At 45.3% G+C, this 22,082-nt stretch overlaps 1 protein-coding gene across 1 annotated transcript in view; it reads left to right on the forward strand.

The window, feature by feature from the left end:
* The first annotated feature begins 4,026 nt into the window (after window positions 1–4,026).
* TMEM40 (transmembrane protein 40) overlaps window positions 4,027–22,082 on the forward strand; it is a 116,291-nt gene continuing 98,235 nt past the window's right edge. The window contains exon 1 of the mRNA XM_063938827.1: window positions 4,027–4,173. The gene's annotated coding sequence lies outside the window, so the exon portion shown is untranslated. The remainder of the gene's footprint in view (window positions 4,174–22,082) is intronic.

The raw sequence follows: 22,082 nt of genomic DNA on the forward strand, positions 1-22,082 counted from the left end.
CTCTGGTTTATAAGGGTCATTTTAATATTCACAGCTCTGGACACAAGAAAAACTCTATCACTGGGGATGGCATGATACAGATAGAATCAGGTGAAATGGAGAAAGTTGGGGGAGATGCATAAACCCTTCTAAAGAGGACAAGTAGAGATATTACCCATAGCAATATTATTATTATTATTATTATTATTATTATTATTATTATTTCTTATATATTGCTGCATATTCCAACAATAAAGAGCAAAACTGGGTAATAACAGACAGACATAGAGTCAGGAAGGGCCTGCTTGCAAGCTCATAATCTGTAGGGATATAGGCATTGATAGACAATGGATAGGTGTTATCTATTGCATAATGGTCCACCAGAATACAAGGGTTCTTGATGGGCTGTATAATATGGTCACACAGCAATGTTGGCCAAGGGTCAAGAGGATGTGAAAGTGAAGAAAGAAAAAATGTGAGGATATGTGTGAACTGTACAGAGGGGATGTAATTGGATAAGAAAGTTTATGAAGGTTATGCGGTTCTGGAATATAATAAACTTACCTGAAGAGGAGAGTTTTCAGGGAACGCTTGAAGGTTTGGAGACTGGAGGAGAGTCTTATTGTGCGAGGGAGGACATTTCACAGAGTAGGTGCAGGCCGAAGCAAATTTTGAAATCATGAATGGGAGTTAGTAATAAGAGGTCAGGTTGGGAGATATTTTTCAGATAAGCAAAGAGATGTATGTTAGTGTAGTTCTTGGTTAATAGCCTTCTGCGTAAGTAAAAGTATTAGAAGACAGGTAACCAATCCTCCACTGACAGAGCGGATCAGTAGATGACGAATGTTTAGCAAGGAAGATTTACCTTGCAGCTACATTCAAAATGGATTGTACTGGTGAGAGTCTGATTTTGGTAAGACCAGCAAGTAGAGAATTGCAATAATCAATGCGGAAGATATTGAGTGCATGGATTTGAGTTTTTGCAGTGTCTTGTGTAAGATATGGTCATATTTTGGATATTTTTATATGCAAATAACATGATTTAGACACAGATTGAATGTGGGGAACAAACATCCGGTCATAGTCACGAATCTTCCAGCTATGTTTTATCCAATAATCATTTATCAAATCATAATTTTTCCAGTCATGTTTCAGCTATAATTTTTCAGGTAGATTCTATAAAATGACAGGTAGAAGTTGTATGGTTACTATGGGCAACTTCTCCACTGGTCCTCCATAGACGTCTGATACATCTCCCCCATAGTAGTGAAGGTGTAAATGGTATGAGAGATATAATTGTAGCAGTTATGCATGGATATTTGTACACACCAGGGTGAAGCGAAGCAGGAATATGATGGGTATTTGTAATTGGTTAGAAAGGGTGAATGATATAATTATCATGGCCCAAGGATACAAATGTACAGGAGAAATATATTTTTAATACACTTATTTAGTGAAGAATAGAAATAAGTATATTAGTGTACGAATATATGCCATTTATGGAAAATTATAATAAATAAAACAATAAATCAATATCTAAATAATTATTTCAATGAATAAACATGCTGCATCAGTAGTAACCACGCACGTTTCACCACTAGAGTCAACATGCATCTGCCATCTGTCTGGTGTGGGATCTCCTCCTCTTACAATTCTTACAACTACCGTATCTGTGCAACTGGGACTATCCTCTTTACTAATGACAAGTTTTCCTTTTTCTGATTTAACTACTGCTGGTGTAACCCTTATTTTAGCATTTAATAAATAAGAAAATCTATTTATTTCTCTATTATGTATTATGCAAATATTAACGTTTCCCCTATAATTGTGCCTAGAGAGAACAGAAGACTTTCCTATTGAAATTACTTGGGGCTGTAGTCAAAATGTTGACAATGACCATGTTGATATTCATAATGCTGACAGTTATGATATCAACATTATCAAAATGTCATCAGGCATTCTCAGAATGTCAACATGTGAAATGTCAAAATTGTCAGAATATTGACATTAGTGTCAGTCTGAGGACAGAACATGCTGCTGGAGCCTCTACATCCATCAGAAGCAGGTAGGTCACTGCTGGACCACCAGGAATAATATGTCAACATTCTAACATATTGACATTTCATCATGCCTACATGATGAATGAACATAGTCAGCATCGACATTATGACCATGCTGACATTCTTATTTCAACATGATGAATGTAAACATATATCACACCTCTTGCTGAATATATATTACCACCACTTCCAGGTTGATGGTGATTTAGTATCCTCTGTAGAGGCTCTGGGGCCACCCAAAAAATTAGATATAACATAAAATCCTCACTAAAACAGAAGATTTGGGGGAAACATAAATCATGTGGGGTTTTTAGTATTTAATCCACTCAAGTGAATTTCCAGTCTGCATTGTTGCAGAAAAACGGGCCGGGCCCTATCCACATTCAGTTCCATCTCGTCATACAATCCTGTCTGATTGCAGCCTATATGTTCCCACATGTGCCATTTGCTGAATAAGATGTCTCTCTGATGTAGAAGAAACGCTGATATCTACCTGTCCAGACAGGACGTCACTGGCAGAAACTGGTCTGGTTGCATTTTGCAAAACTATGATTCAGTATGAGCTCTTGTCTCCCCACCCTGACACGTTTAACCCTGCCATTGCCTGTGTTAACAAACAGAAAAAATTATAATATGTTGTTGTCCTTAACCAATAAGTACTGCAGTAGCGCGGGAACATGATGCATCCACTTTCCTGCCAATCCAAAGTCTTTTTTTAACTGAAAAAAATGGATCTTTAAATAATAATATAGTTCCAGCAGGAAATTACATGGTAGTGCCAATGTGTGCCATGACTGCAAGGACAATGCTATATATAATAATATAATAATATAGTTCCAGCAGGAAATTACATGGTAGTGCCAATGTGTGCCATGACTGCAAGGACAATGCTATATATAATAATAATAATAATAATAATAATAATAATATAATAATATAGTTCCAGCAGGAAATTACATGGTAGTGCCAATGTGTGCCATCACAGCAAGGACAGGGTATATAGGAATCCAATCACAGTCCAGCTGTTGAAATCAATAAGTTCAACTGGTGGCACCTGCTGTGGAACACTTGTCTGGGCTCTGTTTCCAGTGACAAGCACTATGCTAGAGTAAAGCACCAGGCTGCACACATCTCTGCAAATCGCAACACCGGACCATCACCACCATCGGGCCTCTGAGAACCCATGGCTCAGAATGTCAAGAATGACAGCCACCGGAGCCTTTACAATTGTGTACAAAGACGCAGTCGCAGGCTCATACACGCACCCGGAATAGTCGCAACACATGAGCAGTTGACTCGACAGTCCCCCGTTACCTTCCGCAAATGCTCACTACTTGTCACTCACTTTGCAAATAAGTCCTCATTGCGTCCGCCGCCGCTATTCATTCTCTGCATGTGCTCCTTGAGACTGTGAAATATGGTGATGTGATCCAGGCACGGAGTGGGGGTGCTGCTGGAGAAGTCAGGGATTTCTCTATGGTAACCCACTCTGTGAATTGCGGTAAACAGAGAAAAGCCCCGTTTAATGCAAAACAGGGCTTTTTTCTGCTTCATGATTAGACCCCTAAGGGCGGTATTCAAATTTATCACGCCCAATCTCGTTTCTAAAGTGATCCCCGTTATCGCACATATCGCGCCCATAGTAATTAGGGGTAGCGAGCTGAAATTATTATATCATGCCTGTCAGCAGATACAGAACAGGTATGGAAGGGGGTGAAAAGAATTGAATACCGCTCACAAGAGCCATCTGTAAAATAGACTTGCTTGCAGTCTGAATGATAGATAGATAGATAGATAGATAGATAGATAGATAGATATTGTACAGTAAAGTTCTGTATTAATTATACTAATAGAACTATAGAACTATAATGTGATCTATAACAACTTCTTTTACTACCTATGTATAATAGAAATATAATGTTCTTGTTTTTTTGCTTTACATGTAAAAATAAGCTTGGCGTCAATGTGTAGCATGAGATAAGTGACACAGAGTCCGCTGTAACATCAGACAGTAAATAGACAGGACAATATCGCAAAGCCGGAAGATGTAGAAGGGCTGAGTCTGTGCAGTCGCCTCTTCCTCCCATCAGCTGTCACAGGTTTATCCACATCTTCCCTCCTCACATCCGTGCAGGTGAGTGCTAGGAACCTTTCCACCTATTCTGGGGTTGTTTAGTAATATTCCTGCTTTATCATGTACGACCTGGTGTTAATGGGGAATTCTGATATTTGTTCAGTCCTGATTCTCTATAAATATTACCTGAATGGAATAGAGTCAGATTGTAATCTGATCTACAGTGAGTTACAGGCTGTTTCCACACTCATTTAAGTGATCAAATCCAGGAAGGGAATTATTTCAGTGCGTCCATATCTCCTCCAGCTTCCTGAGATAAACTGTGGCGCTTCCTATGTTGTTACAGAATCATTGTGTTTCTACCTGGTTTAGTGGGGGAAAGAAAAACATATACAGTATATACACAGTAAGGACCACTTTACATTTATCTATGAACATGTTGTATATGCTAGGGATTATGAGTATCATAGTCAATTTGGCACAAAAGTGGAATATATTATCCACAAATGTAGCAGTTGGCACCTAATGAAAGAAGTTGCAATTATTACATTTTTGCTGATGTCCCTTTGCACACTTTAGTTGACACCAAAATCCTCCTATAACTCAGTCTTCCTTTTGCAAAGGTAGTCTCTCAACTGGCATGTATTCACATTTTTATCACCCACATTTGTTCCTGAGGAGAGGGTCACTTAGGGGGACATTTCCCAAGCAGTGATAAGAGCAGGGAAGTGAGCCAGTGGAGAAGTTGCCCATGGCAACCAATCAGCACTGAAGTAACATCTATAATTTGCATACTATAAATTTATACAGAGCTGCTGATTGGTTGATGGGGCAACTTCTCCACTGGCGCACTTCTCCGCTCTTATCACTGCTTAGTAAATGTCCCCCTTAATCTCTTACTTAGATCAGGTATATGATGTCAGGAGAGGAAAGGGGATTGTACTGTGAATAAGCATATTTTGAAGAAGGTGCTCACTCTGTTCTCACTATATCATGTCATGTGACTGTGGTTGCCATGGTAATCATGTGACTTTTGTCAAGTTGTAAATTATTAACAGTATCTTAAAGAACTCAGCACTTTTAAACACTGTACAACGCTGCTAGTTTTGACCTCCTAACCGATAGATTTACCAGCGATGTGCAGTTTTGAATCCCTTAAATGACATGCCATCTAGGTATTGCAACTGGTGTAAGAAGAAAAATCGCTTTTCATTGCCACCGTAAAGAAATTTATTCTAGGAATTATTTTTGGGCTGTGTAATATCATACTATTGTCAGCTGGGTGCACAATCAGCAGGGCCATAACTAGGGTGGTGTGGACAGTGCTCAGCACACAGAGCATTTACCCTGTGGGTGCACAGGCTGCATCTACTCATGATAGCCCAACAATGTATGCACCACCGCTGCATCGATATCTGCAGCACTACAGCTGCATGCTCCATGTGCTCCGCCCCCCTCTTTGTCTCTTGTAGCATCTGCAGTAACCCCTGAGATGCCTGTGCAACAGAATAATGCAACTAGTAAGATAAGACGTGTATCTGCAGATGGCTGTGTGATGAGTCTGTATACGGTAATGCACATTGTATATGGGGCCTAATTCAGATCTGATCGTAGATGTGCTAAATTTAGTACATCTCCGATCAGTTACTCTGACATGCAGAGCCGGCCCTAACCAAGATGATGCCCTAGGCAAGATTCTGTCTGGTGCCCCATAGCACCGCCACTAGTTCCGCCTCTGACCCTGCACCATCACCACTCATAGCAGTCCTCATTTCGGTGCTCCTACCCCCTATATTTTAAATAGGGACAGTGTGCACATTCGGTACACAGCTCAAAAAGGGGTGTTTTCTTGCTGGGAAGGGGCATGGCCACTCAATATTACCCTCTATTCAAATTACGCCACACAGTACTGCAACTTTATTCACATTTTATCATGCGATAGTATTCCTTATTCACATTACATCCCCCAGTAGTACCACTTTACCTTATATACGTTACTCCTCACAGTAGTGCCCCTAATTCACATTACATCATACTGAATTGCTCCTTATTCAGATTACATCACACCATATTGCTTTTTATTCACATTAGACGGCACAGTAGTGCCCTTTATATACATTACGCCACACAGTAGAGCACCTCATATACATTAGTAATGTATTTATACACATAATAGCACACAGTGATGCCCCTTACACATATGACACACATTATTAATGTTTTTATAAACATAATGCCCCTTACATATTATGCCGAACACTACTGCACAACCAACCCACCCGCACCCAGCACTCACATGGCTGCTGACACTGTGACCTCTGCCTCTGCTTGGATACAGATGTGTTCTCATACATCTTGCCTCAATACGCTACACAGCAGGAGATGCCTGGAGTTAGTCAGCTGGCAGCTCTGCTAACGTCAAGCGCCTTTTTTACGAAATGTGTCTCATTTGCATTACTATGTGGCTAGGATGCACAAGCAGCTTCTGTTGATTAAAATGATATGCAACATGCCTATATTCTGTGTATGAATGTGGCTGTATCTGCATATGAGAAACAGAATATAGGCATGCCGCATATCATTTTAATCAGCAGAAGCTGCTTGTGCCCCTAGGCATCCCAAATGCCCTAGTTTGCCTATACCTAGGGCCGGCTCTGGCTATAGGGACTGTTCTTTCATGTTTACTGCTATAGGTTATTCTATGTGTCTGTTTTGCAAAGTCCATGATCATGAATACTGTTGAAGCACATGGCCTGGTTGTGTACCGGTTGGGAATTATCTTCATGTTCTTGTTGCTTTATTTTGGATAGGCATATGATTTTAACACTTTTTTTTTTTAATATTGTAATCTTTATTATTTTATTACACATAGGGGGTAATTCCAAGTTGATCGCAGCAGGAATTTTGTTAGCAGTTGGGCAAAACCATGTGCACTGCAGGGGAGGCAGATGTAACATGTGCAGAGAGAGTTAGATTTGGGTGGGGTGTGTTCAATCTGCAATCTAATTTGCAGTGTAAAAATAAAGCAGCCAGTATTTACCCTGCACAGAAACAAAATAACCCACCCAAATCTAACTCTTTCTGCACATGTTATATCTGCCCCCCCCCCACCCCCCCTCAGTGCACATGGTTTTGCCCAACTGCTAACAAAATTCCTGCTGCGATCAACTTGCAATTACCCCCATAATACATACATTTCTTTGATCTTCACATAAACCCATACATGAGAAGCGCATATTCTTTAAAATATATCCATTAAATTCTTGGGAGGCATAAACTTTAAAATAACATCTTATAAACTTTTCTACGGACAAGGGGGGTATAGGCGGACAGACGGGGGTATATACGGACAGACAGACGGATGGTAGGGGAGAGGGGGGCTCGTCGTCATCGGGACTGTGTTGCTCTGTCCATCACAGTTGTCTCCAACAAGCGGCTCCGGTCACACATTGAGTGTGGCTCCCTCCTGCTTCCCAGGAAGTAAATTGCTGGGCCCTGAACCCAGCGTGCAGCAGTACTGATGTAAAATAAAAAATTACTACTGGGACTGCTGCGCTTGGGATGGATGCGGAGTCGACAGTGGCACTACCTGGGCTGACACTGTAGTCTGCAGGGTGACACAGTCCCGGAGAGACTATCTCTTTTGGGCTGCCATGCTCACTGCTGATACTACTGGGGGTGTCAGGCATTACTGGATGTGGCTAGTGTAACCTCTGGTGGGATGGGGAGGGGGGTTGGTCATGACTGTCCGCTGTTCAGTAGTGTAGCCTCGGATGAGGGGGAGAGAAGCTCCGGCGGATGGAGGGGATCAGGCTTTAATGACCATGGCTCAATACAAGCTCCAGTGGAAGTGAAGTGGTCCAGTCTGCATTTTATGATCCGGGTTGGGGAGGGGGGAAGCAGGCATAATTTCCAGCGGATTCCTGTAACCTCCGGTGAGGGTGAGGGGGTCTGGGCTCACTGTAACCTCTGAAAAAAAGGGGGACTGCCTGCCTAATATGTAAAAACGGGGATTGCCTGTCTAATGTGTAAAAATGGGGACTCTTCCTGTCTAATGTGTATGAATGTGGACTCTTCCTGTCTAATGTGTAAAAATGGGGATTCTGCCTGTCTAATGTGTAAAAATGGTCAGTCAGCTGGCAGCTCTGCTAACATCAGGCGCCTTTTTTTACGAAATGTGTCTGATTTGCATTACTATGTGGCTAGGATGCACAAGCAGCTTCTGCTGATTAAAATGACATGCAACATGCCTATATTCTGTGTATGAATGTGGCTGTATCTGCATATGAGAAACAGAATATAGGCATGCCGCATATCATTTTAATCAGCAGAAGCTGCTTGTGCCCCTAGGCATCCCAAATGCCCTAGACATTTGCCTAGTTTGCCTATACCTAGGGCCAGCTCTGCTGACATGCGAGGGGGGAAGACGCCCAGCACAGGGCTAGTGCGCCCCACATGCCAGGCCCTACCCCCCTGCAAGGGTACAAAAACATCGCACAGCTTCTGCGCGGTGGCAGGGAGCTAAACGCCACGTCCCATGTCAAAGCGGTTGCGTTTCATTTCACACAGCCGCGGCCCGCCCCAGCAATGGTCCAGACACGCCTGCATTGTCCAGACTGTGCCCCGCCAACGGCGTTCTAAAACCACTTGCATGCCCCCTCGCGCCCCACGACCGCCTCTGCCTGTCATTCAGGCAGAGGCAATCGCAGCCCTGAGATGCTTTTAGCTCCCAGGAGGCGTGAGCTCACTCCCCAAAGGAATTCAGACTGCGATCGCTGCCGCTGCAGCGATGCAGTCTGAATTGCCCCCATAGTGTGTATTCCCAGCTGCATATGTGGGTGCAGGACTTGGGCTCTGGTAGTGCAGCGGTTACAGCTAACCACTATCACACATTGCTGCACTTTCTTGTATGTTACCACATTGTTGTCATTTCCACTCCCCCTTCCCTTTCGAAAACACAAACTCCACTGCTCCACTTACCCCTTGCACGTGTTTTGGGATACATTGCCCTAATAAATAATAACCTATTGTCGTGATATGTAACAATAAAAAAATATTTTCTGGGCTAAATTGCGAATGTACAAAAATATGTCCCAAAGTGAGATGTTAAGAGCTGATACTTTTGTAGTCCTTGGGCATTAGGAATGTGACAATGGGAATAATTGATCGCAGCAGCAAATTTGTTAGCTAATGGGCAAAACCATGTGCACTGCAGGGGGCAGATATAACATGTGCAGAGAGAGTTAGAGAGTTAGATTTGGGTGGGTTATATCAGTGGCGTGCGGTGAGGTCAGTGGCTGGTGAGGCACTGCAGCTGTAATGTCTACCGAGTCTACCGATGACCCCTACCGCTGTCGAGCCAATGCCCGCTAGGTTATGGCTAAAACCAAGTTGAAGAAAAGACCTCTGACGTCACCATGGGGAAGAGCAAAGCCAGAACATGGTACCCGAAATGTATGCTCACCACGTTTCGGGCACGGTGGCAAGCGGAGGTTACTAACGTTGCTGGCGTGGATAGTGAAAGAACTATCCCACCAGCCTAGCTCCTCCCCCTGATGTGTGTGTGTAAAAAAAAACCTCACATTACCCCATACTTGCCTACCCTCCCGGAATGGCCGGGAGGCTCCCGAAAATCGGGTGACCCTCCCGGCCCCCCGGAAAGGTGGGCAAGCCTCCCGCTTTCCCCCTCGGCCGCCCGCAGTAGAGAACAAGCGGGCGGCCCGAGGGGGTCCGATGACGCGATTCGCCCTGAATCGCGTCATCGTAGCTCCGCCCCCCGCTATGCAGCGGCTCGTTTCTCGGCACAGCACAGCAGGAGGCGGAGTCACGATGACGCGACCCTGATGTAACGCCCCCGGACCGCCCATCCTGCTGCCGGCCACGCCCCCGGACCGCCTATCCTGTGCCGGCCACGCCCCCCATACACCTACAACGCTGCCTCCTCCCGGAGGAGGAGGCAGCAAAGTAGGTAACTATGCATTACCCCACACAGTATGAGCCAAATTCACATTACCCCACACAGTATGAACCAAACATCACATCATGCCACACAGTATGAGCCGAACATCACATTACGCCACGCAGTATGAGGCGAACATCACATTACCCCACGCAGTATGAGCCAAACATCACATTACGCCACGCAGCATGAGCCGAACATCACATTACGCCACGCAGTATGAGCCGAACATCACATTACGCCACACAGTATGAGCCGAACATCACATTACGCCACGCAGTATGAGCCGAACATCACATTACGCCACGCAGTATGAGCCGAACATCACATTACGCCACGCATTATGAGCCGAACATCACATTACGCCACGCAGTATGAGCCGAACATCACATTACGCCACGCAGTATGAGCCGAACATCACATTACGCCACGCATTATGAGCCGAACATCACATTACGCCACGCAGTATGAGCCGAACATCACATTACGCCACGCAGTATGAGGAGAACATCACATTACCACACACAGTATGAACCAAACATCACATTACCACACACAGTATGAACCAAACATCACATTACGCCACACAGTATGAGCCGAACATCACATTACGCCACGCATTATGAGCCGAACATCACATTACGCCACGCAGTATGAGCCGAACATCACATTACGCCACGCAGTATGAGCCGAACATCACATTACGCCACGCAGTATGAGGCGAACATCACTTCACCCCACGCAGTATGAGCCGAACATCACATTACGCCACGCAGTATGAGCCGAACATCACATTACGCCACGCAGTATGAGCCGAACATCACATTACGCCACGCAGTATGAGCCGAACATCACATTACGCCACCAGTATGAGCCGAACATCACATTACGCCACGCAGTATGAGGCGAACATCACATTACCCCACCCAATATTATTTACCAGCCCACTCCCCTTAAGATAACACTAATACCAAACCCCTAGATAATATTAATATATACCCCAACTCCATATACAGTATACAAAAAAATAAAAAACCTCCCCCCACAGATACTTACCTCTCATTGTGGGAGGTTGCAGACTATGTATATTCCCTGCTTCACGGAGCTGGCTGGGGAGGAATCACATCTTCCAGACAGCCACACTAGAGCAGGGAGGGGGCGTGGTCTTTGGCGTGAGGGGGCGGGGCCTCAGAAGGGGAGGAATCAAGGACATATTGCTGCAGTAGATTGGTAGCAGGTCCCAGGGGGAGGGAGCAGCCGTACAGATAGGGTAGGGGGGAGCAGGCATCGGGTACTGCTGCTGCTGATGGCTGTACTGCAGCAGACATGTCAGACTGAGTGACATGTCTGCATTCTCAGCCACACAGCAGCTGAAAGGGGAGGAGGGGGGGGCAGCGGCCGCAGCTTACAGCGTCCATCGAAGCCTCGCCTGCTCAGTAAGATAAGGGGGAAGGAGGGTGGATCTGATCCACCACTGGCCAATTGCATCTGCATGTGAGAGCGAGGGGCGTGCTTTCATATGAGCTGAAAGCACGCCCGTTTCAAAGCGGTGCCGCTTTTGCTGCTTTTTTTTTTAACAGGCTTTCCTTGCCCAACCCTTGGCCCCGCTCCCCACTTCCATCCCCTTAACACTGACAGTGAGAGGCACCGAGAGCGGTGCCTCCATAACACATTTAAAACAGTTTTTTTACAGGGGAATTTTTTTTAAAGTAATTTCAAGGCAAAGTCAGATACTTATGGCACAGAATTTGTGTCATAAGTATCTTCTTAGTAGTATTATTTGAATTATTAATGACAGGGGAGGCACTGCCTCCCCTGCCTCCCCTGACTGCACGTCCCTGGGTTATATTGTTTCTGTGCAGAGTAAATACTGGCTGCTTTATTTTTACACTACAATTTAGATTTCCGTTTGAGCAGACCACACCCAAATCTAACTCTCTCTGCATGTTATTTCTGCCCCACCTGCAGTGCGTATGGTTTTGCCCATTAGCTAACAAATTTGCTGCTGCTATCAGATCTGAATTAGGCCCAATGACCCATTACTTGCAGGTAAAACTTACCTTGTGATTATGGGGCTGATTCTGAGGTGAGAGTAAAGTAAAACAAGAGCACGTAACTTTGCACCTCACAAACTGAGTTGCACTGCATGTATTTTGTTTGCATGCAGGGTAAATACTCTTGCATGCAGGGTAAACTAAATACTCTCTGCTTTTGCATGTAGCCCACAACTGCTAGCCAGCACTAGGGATATTGGCACTAGGGCTGGTTATACCCAGGAGCAGGGCTGGTGCCAGAAGGGCTGATGGGCTGGTGTGGCCTAAAAGAACTGGGGGAGGGTTCCCATGTATTTATTTTTGTACATTTTTTATTTATTGAAGTAAAAGCACTGCATACATGTCTGCAGACATAAGTATATGATTTAAGCATAAGAAATAACACATATAGTGAAAAGTAACACACTGTAAAATACCTAATACATTTCCAGGAGCAACCGTTACAATATACAGATATCTATATAACTCAAGACTTGTGTAAGAAGCAAGTGCATACATAATACTTCAGCAGAGGTGTAAATTAGGCACAGTTAAAAAAAAAAGAAGGAAAAAAAAAAGAAAAATGAAAAGAAAAAAGTGTGTGTGTGTGTGTGTGTGTGTGTGTGTGTGTGTGTGTGTGTGTGTGTGTGTGTGTGTGTAACCAAAGTAAAGGAAAGGGGTGCTTGGCATTAACCCATTAGGCATTGTAATAGAGGGATCACCAAGAAAAATGTGTGTTTTGCACCACTGTGTCAGACAAATGCTATGATAGATCTAAGATTGCGTGTATCAAAAAAGGAAAAGGCCTTCTTCTCCCAATCAAATACAGGGGCAGATGTATTATCCTGGAGAAGGGATAAGGAAGGGATAAAGCAGTGATAAGTGCAAGGTGATAACGCACCAGCCAATCATTACAGATCTGAAAAATGACAGTTAGCATATCTCCCAACTTTGTCCTGGCCCAAGGAGGGACACACGTGCGGCAAAGCTGCAAGCACGCCCGAAAAAGGGTGTGGCCTATGCAGAAGGGGGCGTGGCTTTGCGGAGGACCGCAATCGCAAGCCACGCCCCATTTCCATCACTGAGGGGGCATGCCCAGCGCTCTGTGAGCCGCTGGCATGCCCCCTCTCCACCTGTCTCCACTGAATAGACGCTGTGCGCATGCGCACAGCGTCTATTAACCGCTGCTCTGCTAAGCGAGAGACAGAGACTCCCAACTGCCCCCTTCCCCCACACCGCGGGACACTGTGACCCTCGGGTGGGACAGTCTCCAAAAATCGTGACTGTCCCGCTAAAATCGGGACAGTTGGGAGGTATGAGTTAGGAGCTGACTGGCTGATGCGTTATCACCATGCACTTATCACTGCTTTATCCCTTCTTTATCCCTTCTCCAGGCTTAATACATCTGCCCCATTGTCTCCACACAGTCCGTTCGAAAGATAAAATGATTCTCCCTATATAACTGAAAATTAATAGAGGTTGGATGTATCCAATCTTGGGGGTGTTGTGTGTGTGTGTGTGTGTGTGTGTGTGTGTGTGTGTGTGTGTGTGTGTGTGTGTGTGTGTGTGTGTGTGTGTGTGTGTGTGTGTGTGTGTGCGTGTGTGTGCGTGTGTGAGATATTCACTATATTTATTGCAATGCAGAAAATCATTTGTAGGTGCAAATCATTACAATCAATCACTGCTACAGAATCCTCCATGTTTCTGTTGGGTAAGAAATCAGGGGCAGAAATGTAAGCATTCCTTCCTACTCGGCATACCAGGTCCAGTGGGAGACATGCAGAGTGGCATCCTATAGTGTACACGCACAACTGTCCCATCAGCTCACTGGTCTGAGATCATAAAGGAAAACTTTTATTTTAATGGTAATAACCGGCGGAAGATGACCACATTCCCACTAGTACTTCTATAACCTTGTACCCCTTTCACACCGCAGCTTTAACCCGGTAAATTGCCGATTTTTAAGACTTCCAAAACGGTTCTAGCTGCGGTGTGAAAGGGCCACCTTGAATTTACCGTTTTCAAAATACCAGTATTTTGAAACGGGTAAAAAGCAGGGTCCTAGACGGTTCAGACCCGTTTCATTGTGCAATGTGAAAGGCTCAGAAACGGTATTTCCAAACCACAGAAGGTGATAGGCTGTCTCCATGCGTGATGTTACCAGGCAGAAGCAGGAAATAAACTAGAGATGAGCGGGTTCGGTTCCTCGGAATCCGAACCCGCCCGAACTTCATTTTTTTTTACACGGGGCCGAGCGACTCGGATCTTCCCGCCTTGCTCGGTTAACCCGAGCGCGCCCGAACGTCATCATCCCGCTGTCGGATTCTCGCGAGGCTCGGATTCTATCGCGAGACTCGGATTCTATATAAGGAGCCGCGCGTCGCCGCCATTTTCACACGTGCATTGAGATTCATAGGGAGAGGACGTGGCTGGCGTCCTCTCCGTTTATAGAGAAGAGAGTGAGACTAGAGTAGAGAGAGACACAGTAGTAATTTTGGGGAGCATTAGGAGGAGTACTTTAGGAGGAGTACTACTACTTGCTGAAGTGATAGATAGATAGTGTGACTGTATAATGTATATCTGACTTGTGGGGGAGACACTGACAGTGGGGAGCAGTTAGAGTCTGAGAGCAGGACTCAGGAGTACATATAACGTACAGTGCACACTTTTGCTGCCAGAGTGCCACACTGCCATTGTGACCACACTGACCACCAGTATAATATATATTGTGATTGTCTGCTTAGGAGTACTACTTGCAAGTTGCTGATAGTGTGACCAGTGACCTGACCACCAGTTTAATAATCACCACCAGTTTAATATATATAATATATATATATATAATTGTATATAATATATATATAATATTGTATACCACCTACCTGTTTTTTTTTTCTTTTCTTTCTTCTTCTTTATACATACTACTATAGTAGCTTACTGTAGCAGTCTGCGGTGCTGCTGAGCTGACAGTGTCCAGCAGGTCCGTCATCAGTCATTACATAATAAATATATATACCTGTCCGGCAGCAGTACTAGTGATATTATATATATATATATATTGATTTCATCTCATTATCATCCAGTCTATATTAGCAGCAGACACAGTACGGTAGTCCACGGCTGTAGCTACCTCTGTGTCGGCAGTCGCTCGACCATCCATAATTGTATACCACCTACCCGTGGTTCTTTTTTTTTTTCTTCTTTATACATACTACTATAGTAGCTTACTGTAGCAGTCTGCGGTGCTGCTGAGCTGACAGTGTCCAGCAGGTCCGTCATCAGTCATTACATAATAAATATATCTACCTGTCCGGCTGCAGTACTAGTGTGATATTATATATATATATATTGATTTCATCTCATTATCATCCAGTCTATATTAGCAGCAGACACAGTACGGTAGTCCACGGCTGTAGCTACCTCTGTGTCGGCAGTCGCTCATCCATCCATAATTGTATACCACCTACCCGTGGTTTTTTTTTCTTTCTTTCTTCTTTATACATACTACTATAGTAGCTTACTGTAGCAGTCTGCGGTGCTGCTGAGCTGACAGTGTCCAGCAGGTCCGTCATCAGTCATTACATAATAAATATATCTACCTGTCCGGCTGCAGTACTAGTGTGATATTATATATATATATATTGATTTCATCTCATCATCATCCAGTCTATATTAGCAGCAGACACAGTACGGTAGTCCACGGCTGTAGCTACCTCTGTGTCGGCAGTCGCTCGTCCATCCATAATTGTATACCACCTACCCGTGGTTTTTTTTTTTTCTTTCTTCTTTATACATACTACTATAGTAGCTTACTGTAGCAGTCTGCGGTGCTGCTGAGCTGACAGTGTCCAGCAGGTCCGTCATCAGTCATTACATAATAAATATATCTACCTGTCCGGCTGCAGTACTAGTGTGATATTATATATATATATATTGATTTCATCTCATTATCATCCAGTCTATATTAGCAGCAGACACAGTATGGTAGTCCACGGCTGTAGCTACCTCTGTGTCGGCAGTCGCTCATCCATCCATAATTGTATACCACCTACCCGTGTTTTTTTTTTCTTTCTTTCTTCTTTATACATACTACTATAGTAGCTTACTGTAGCAGTCTGCAGTGCTGCTGAGCTGACAGTGTCCAGCAGGTCCGTCATCAGTCATTACATAATAAATATATCTACCTGTCCGGCTGCAGTACTAGTGTGATATTATATATATATATATTGATTTCATCTCATTATCATCCAGTCTATATTAGCAGCAGACACAGTACGGTAGTCCACGGCTGTAGCTACCTCTGTGTCGGCAGTCGCTCGTCCATCCATAATTGTATACCACCTACCCGTGGTTTTTTTTTTTTCTTTCTTCTTTATACATACTACTATAGTAGCTTACTGTAGCAGTCTGCGGTGCTGCTGAGCTGACAGTGTCCAGCAGGTCCGTCATCAGTCATTACATAATAAATATATCTACCTGTCCGGCTGCAGTACTAGTGTGATATTATATATATATATATTGATTTCATCTCATTATCATCCAGTCTATATTAGCAGCAGACACAGTACGGTAGTCCACGGCTGTAGCTACCTCTGTGTCGGCAGTCGCTCGTCCATCCATAATTGTATACCACCTACCCGTGGTTTTTTTTTTCTTTCTTCTTTATACATACTACTATAGTAGCTTACTGTAGCAGTCTGCGGTGCTGCTGAGCTGACAGTGTCCAGCAGGTCCGTCATCAGTCATTACATAATAAATATATCTACCTGTCCGGCTGCAGTACTAGTGTGATATTATATATATATATATTGATTTCATCTCATTATCATCCAGTCTATATTAGCAGCAGACACAGTACGGTAGTCCACGGCTGTAGCTACCTCTGTGTCGGCAGTCGCTCGTCCATCCATAATTGTATACCACCTACCCGTGGTTTTTTTCTTTTCTTTCTTCTTTATACATACTACTATAGTAGCTTACTGTAGCAGTCTGCGGTGCTGCTGAGCTGACAGTGTCCAGCAGGTCCGTCATCAGTCATTACATAATAAATATATCTACCTGTCCGGCTGCAGTACTAGTGTGATATTATATATATATATATATTGATTTCATCTCATTATCATCCAGTCTATATTAGCAGCAGACACAGTACGGTAGTCCACGGCTGTAGCTACCTCTGTGTCGGCAGTCGCTCGTCCATCCATAATTGTATACCACCTACCCGTGGTTTTTTTTTTTCTTTCTTCTTTATACATACTACTATAGTAGCTTACTGTAGCAGTCTGCGGTGCTGCTGAGCTGACAGTGTCCAGCAGGTCCGTCATCAGTCATTACATAATAAATATATCTACCTGTCCGGCTGCAGTACTAGTGTGATATTATATATATATATATTGATTTCATCTCATTATCATCCAGTCTATATTAGCAGCAGACACAGTACGGTAGTCCACGGCTGTAGCTACCTCTGTGTCGGCAGTCGCTCGTCCATCCATAAGTATACTAGTATCCATCCATCTCCATTGTTTACCTGAGGTGCCTTTTAGTTGTGCATATTAAAATATGGAGAACAAAAATGTTGAGGTTCCAAAATTAGGGAAAGATCAAGATCCACTTCCACCTCGTGCTGAAGCTGCTGCCACTAGTCATGGCCGAGACGATGAAATGCCAGCAACATCGTCTGCCAAGGCCGATGCCCAATGTCATAGTACAGAGCATGTAAAATCCAAAACACCAAATATCAGTAAAAAAAGGACTCCAAAATCTAAAATAAAATTGTCGGAGGAGAAGCGTAAACTTGCCAATATGCCATTTACCACACGGAGTGGCAAGGAACGGCTGAGGCCCTGGCCTATGTTCATGGCTAGTGGTTCAGCTTCACATGAGGATGGAAGCACTCAGCCTCTCGCTAGAAAAATGAAAAGACTCAAGCTGGCAAAAGCACCGCAAAGAACTGTGCGTTCTTCGAAATCCCAAATCCACAAGGAGAGTCCAATTGTGTCGGTTGCGATGCCTGACCTTCCCAACACTGGACGTGAAGAGCATGCGCCTTCCACCATTTGCACGCCCCCTGCAAGTGCTGGAAGGAGCACCCGCAGTCCAGTTCCTGATAGTCAGATTGAAGATGTCAGTGTTGAAGTACACCAGGATGAGGAGGATATGGGTGTTGCTGGCGCTGGGGAGGAAATTGACAAGGAGGATTCTGATGGTGAGGTGGTTTGTTTAAGTCAGGCACCCGGGGAGACACCTGTTGTCCGTGGGAGGAATATGGCCGTTGACATGCCTGGTGAAAATACCAAAAAAATCAGCTCTTCGGTGTGGAAGTATTTCAACAGAAATGCGGACAACATTTGTCAAGCCGTGTGTTGCCTTTGTCAAGCTGTAATAAGTAGGGGTAAGGACGTTAACCACCTCGGAACATCCTCCCTTATACGTCACCTGCAGCGCATTCATAATAAGTCAGTGACAAGTTCAAAAACTTTGGGCGACAGCGGAAGCAGTCCACTGACCAGTAAATCCCTTCCTCTTGTAACCAAGCTCACGCAAACCACCCCACCAACTCCCTCAGTGTCAATTTCCTCCTTCCCCAGGAATGCCAATAGTCCTGCAGGCCATGTCACTGGCAATTCTGACGAGTCCTCTCCTGCCTGGGATTCCTCCGATGCATCCTTGCGTGTAACGCCTACTGCTGCTGGCGCTGCTGTTGTTGCTGCTGGGAGTCGATGGTCATCCCAGAGGGGAAATCGTAAGACCACTTTTACTACTTCCACCAAGCAATTGACTGTCCAACAGTCCTTTGCGAGGAAGATGAAATATCACAGCAGTCATCCTGCTGCAAAGCGGATAACTGAGGCCTTGGCATCCTGGGTGGTGAGAAATGTGGTTCCGGTATCCATCATTACTGCAGAGCCAACTAGAGACTTGTTGGAGGTACTGTGTCCCCGGTACCAAATACCATCTAGGTTCCATTTCTCTAGGCAGGCGATACCGAAAATGTACACAGACCTCAGAAAAAGAGTCACCAGTGTCCTAAAAAATGCAGCTGTACCCAATGTCCACTTAACCACGGACATGTGGACAAGTGGAGCAGGGCAGGGTCAGGACTATATGACTGTGACAGCCCACTGGGTAGATGTATGGACTCCCGCCGCAAGAACAGCAGCGGCGGCACCAGTAGCAGCATCTCGCAAACGCCAACTCTTTCCTTGGCAGGCTACGCTTTGTATCACCGGTTTCCAGAATACGCACACAGCTGAAAACCTCTTACGGCAACTGAGGAAGATCATCGCGGAATGGCTTACCCCAATTGGACTCTCCTGTGGATTTGTGGCATCGGACAACGCCAGCAATATTGTGTGCGCATTAAATCTGGGCAAATTCCAGCACGTCCCATGTTTTGCACATACCTTGAATTTGGTGGTGCAGAATTTTTTTAAAAACGACAGGGGCGTGCAAGAGATGCTGTCGGTGGCCAGAAGAATTGCGGGACACTTTCGGCGTACAGGCACCACGTACAGAAGACTGGAGCAACACCAAAAACGCCTGAACCTGCCCTGCCATCATCTGAAGCAAGAAGTGGTAACGAGGTGGAATTCAACCCTATATATGCTTCAGAGGTTGGAGGAGCAGCAAAAGGCCATTCAAGCCTATACAATTCAGCACGATATAGGAGGTGGAATGCACCTGTCTCAAGCGCAGTGGAGAATGATTTCAACGTTGTGCAAGGTTCTGCTGCCCTTTGAACTTGCCACACGTGAAGTCAGTTCAGACACTGCCAGCCTGAGTCAGGTCATTCCCCTCATCAGGCTTTTGCAGAAGAAGCTGGAGACATTGAAGGAGGAGCTAACACGGAGCGATTCCGCTAGGCATGTGGGACTTGTGGATGGAGCCCTTAATTCGCTTAACAAGGATTCACGGGTGGTCAATCTGTTGAAATCAGAGCACTACATTTTGGCCACCGTGCTCGATCCTAGATTTAAAACCTACCTTGGATCTCTCTTTCCGGCAGACACAAGTCTGCTGGGGTCAAAGACCTGCTGGTGAGAAAATTGTCAAGTCAAGCGGAACGCGACCTGTCAACATCTCCTCCTTCACATTCTCCCGCAACTGGGGGTGCGAGGAAAAGGCTCAGAATTCCGAGCCCACCCGCTGGCGGTGATGCAGGGCAGTCTGGAGCGACTGCTGATGCTGACATCTGGTCCGGACTGAAGGACCTGTCAACGATTACGGACATGTCGTCTACTGTCACTGCATATGATTCTCTCCCCATTGAAAGAATGGTGGAGGATTATATGAGTGACCGCATCCAAGTAGGCACGTCAGACAGTCCGTACTTATACTGGCAGGAAAAAGAGGCAATTTGGAGGCCCTTGCACAAACTGGCTTTATTCTACCTAAGTTGCCCTCCCACAAGTGTGTACTCCGAAAGAGTGTTTAGTGCCGCCGCTCACCTTGTCAGCAATCGGCGTACGAGGTTACTTCCAGAAAATGTGGAGAAGATGATGTTCATTAAAATTAATTATAATCAATTCCTCCGTGGAGACATTGACCAGCAGCAATTGCCTCCACAAAGTACACAGGGAGCTGAGATGGTGGATTCCAGTGGGGACGAATTGATAATCTGTGAGGAGGGGGATGTACACGGTGATATATCGGAGGATGATGATGAGGTGGACATCTTGCCTCTGTAGAGCCAGTTTGTGCAAGGAGAGATTAATTGCTTCTTTTTTGGTGGGGGTCCAAACCAACCCGTCATTTCAGTCACAGTCGTGTGGCAGACCCTGTCACTGAAATGATGGGTTGGTTAAAGTGTGCATGTCCTGTTTATACAACATAAGGGTGGGTGGGAGGGCCCAAGGACAATTCCATCTTGCACCTCTTTTTTCTTTCATTTTTCTTTGCGTCATGTGCTGTTTGGGGAGTGTTTTTTGGAAGGGCCATCCTGCGTGACACTGCAGTGCCACTCCTAGATAGGCCAGGTGTTTGTGTCGGCCACTAGGGTCGCTTATCTTACTCACACAGCTACCTCATTGCGCCTCTTTTTTTCTTTGCGTCATGTGCTGTTTGGGGAGTGTTTTTTGGAAGGGCCATCCTGCGTGACACTGCAGTGCCACTCCTAGATGGGCCAGGTGTTTGTGTCGGCCACTAGGGTCGCTTATCTTACTCACACAGCTACCTCATTGCGCCTCTTTTTTTCTTTGCGTCATGTGCTGTTTGGGGAGTGTTTTTTGGAAGGGCCATCCTGCGTGACACTGCAGTGCCACTCCTAGATGGGCCCGGTGTTTGTGTCGGCCACTAGGGTCGCTTATCTTACTCACACAGCTACCTCATTGCGCCTCTTTTTTTCTTTGCGTCATGTGCTGTTTGGGGAGTGTTTTTTGGAAGGGCCATCCTGCGTGACACTGCAGTGCCACTCCTAGATGGGCCAGGTGTTTGTGTCGGCCACTAGGGTCGCTTATCTTACTCACACAGCTACCTCATTGCGCCTCTTTTTTTCTTTGCGTCATGTGCTGTTTGGGGAGTGTTTTTTGGAAGGGCCATCCTGCGTGACACTGCAGTGCCACTCCTAGATGGGCCCGGTGTTTGTGTCGGCCACTAGGGTCGCTTATCTTACTCACACAGCTACCTCATTGCGCCTCTTTTTTTCTTTGCGTCATGTGCTGTTTGGGGAGTGTTTTTTGGAAGGGCCATCCTGCGTGACACTGCAGTGCCACTCCTAGATGGGCCCGGTGTTTGTGTCGGCCACTAGGGTCGCTTATCTTACTCACACAGCTACCTCATTGCGCCTCTTTTTTTCTTTGCGTCATGTGCTGTTTGGGGAGTGTTTTTTGGAAGGGCCATCCTGCGTGACACTGCAGTGCCACTCCTAGATGGGCCCGGTGTTTGTGTCGGCCACTAGGGTCGCTTATCTTACTCACACAGCTACCTCATTGCGCCTCTTTTTTTCTTTGCGTCATGTGCTGTTTGGGGAGTGTTTTTTG

Source organism: Pseudophryne corroboree, chromosome 9 (genome assembly GCF_028390025.1).
Source record: "Pseudophryne corroboree isolate aPseCor3 chromosome 9, aPseCor3.hap2, whole genome shotgun sequence".
Taxonomy (NCBI): Eukaryota; Metazoa; Chordata; class Amphibia; order Anura; family Myobatrachidae; genus Pseudophryne; species Pseudophryne corroboree.